The sequence below is a fragment of the Vulpes vulpes genome, chromosome 12 (genome assembly GCF_048418805.1).
Source record: "Vulpes vulpes isolate BD-2025 chromosome 12, VulVul3, whole genome shotgun sequence".
NCBI classification, from domain to species: Eukaryota; Metazoa; Chordata; class Mammalia; order Carnivora; family Canidae; genus Vulpes; species Vulpes vulpes.
The window spans coordinates 47,442,709-47,444,724 of NC_132791.1; positions in this window are offsets into that span (position 1 = coordinate 47,442,709).

Here is a 2,016-nt window from a genome sequence, read left to right on the forward strand (position 1 = left end):
TCAGTCAATGGTTTTGGGAAAGAGTTTTTCTTGTACAATTCCCTGTGTGTATTTCTCTCTCTCTCTCCCTTGCTCCTCTCCCCACAATCAAGGCCTCCTCCCCATAACTGCAGCTGCAGCTCTTCTCTCCACCAAATCAACTCTCAGCAGCTCCTACTTTCCATGGTGTCCTATTTTTTCCAACTCTAGTTGTGCATTTTACTATCTTAGTTCTCAGATTGATTTCTTGGGTGGTCAAAATGATTTTATATTTATCTAGCTGTGTTTGAGGGATGAGGCAAGTCTAAGGTCTCCTTACTCCCCAGCCATTCTAATTCCTCTTGATATGTAACATTATATTAGTTTTAGGCATACAATTTAATAATTCAATATTCATGTTATTGCAAAATGATCACCACAATAAGTCTAATTAACATTCATTATCCTACAGTTACACATTTTTGTTCTTATGATAAGAACTTTTAGGATCTACTCTCTTAGCAACTTTCAAATATGCAATACATTATTATTAGCTATATTCATTAGGCTGTACATTATATCCCCCATGATTGATTGATTGATATATTTTTTATTGGCGTTCGATTTGCCAACATATAGCATAACACCCAGTGCTCATCCTGTCAAGTACCCTCCTTGGTGCTTGTCACTCAGTCACCCCATCCCCCTGCCCACCTCCCCTTCTGCTACCACTTGTTCATTTCCTAGAGTTAGGAGTCTCTCATGTTCTGTCTCCCTCTCTGATATTTCCCACTCATTTTCTCTCCTTTCCCCTTTATCCCCTTTCACTATTTTTAATATTCCCTGTATGGGTGAAACCATATAATGATTGTACTTCTCTGGCTGACTTACTTCCCTCAGCATAATACCCTTCAGTTCTATCCATGTTGAAGCAAATCGTAGGTATTTATCACACACACTGTGAAAAAAGTGAAAAAAACAAATATATATGTGTATATATATATATATATATATATCCCATATATATTTTTCACTTTCTTCTTTAGATTCCATATATATATTATATATATTTATATATATAATATTTCATGGTGTTTGTCTTTCTCAGTCTGGCTTATTTCACTTCCCATAATACCCTCTAGATCCATCCAAGTTGTTGCAAATGGAACAACTGCATCACTTTTATGGCTGCATAATATTTCAGTGCATGCATGTGAGTCTGTGTGTGTTTGTACACTGCTTCTTCTCTATCCATTTGTCAATCAATGGACACTTAGGTTGAATCCATACTTTGGCTATTGTAAATAATGCTGCAATAAACATAGAGGTGCATATATCTCTTCAAATTAGTGTTTTTATTTTCTTTGGATAAATACCCAATGGTGAAATAATTGGATCATATGGTTTTTCTATTTTTAAGTTTTAGATGAACTACTATACCATTATCCACAGTGGCTTGCCAATTTATATTTCCAATATATGAAGTTTCCTTTTTCTCCATATCCTCAGCAACACTTCCTATTTATTTTTGTTTTGATTTTAGCCATTCAGACTGGTATAGGATAATATCTCATTGTGGTTTTTTTTTTACTTTTATTTTTTAATTTATTTATGATAGAGAGAGAGAGAGAGAGAGACATAGGCAGAGGGAGAAGCAGGCTCCATGCACCGGGAGCCCGACGTGGGATTCGATCCCAGGTCTCCAGGATCGCGCTCTGGGCCAAAGGCAGGCGCTAAACCACTGCGCCACCCAGGGATCCCCTCATTGTGGTTTTAACTTATATTTTCCTGATGACTAGTTATGTTGAGCATCTTTTCATGTGTCCACTTGCCATCTGTCTTCCTTGGAAAAATGTCTGTTGGTATCTTCTGCCCATTTTTTATCATATTGTTTGTTTTTGGTGTTGAGATGTACAAGTTCTTTATATACTTTGTATATTAACCCCTTATCAGTTATATCATTTACAAATATCTTTTCCCACTCAGTAAGTAGTCTTTTGTTTTGTTGATGATTTCCTTCACTGTGTAAAAGTTTTTTGTTTTGATAAAGTCCCATCA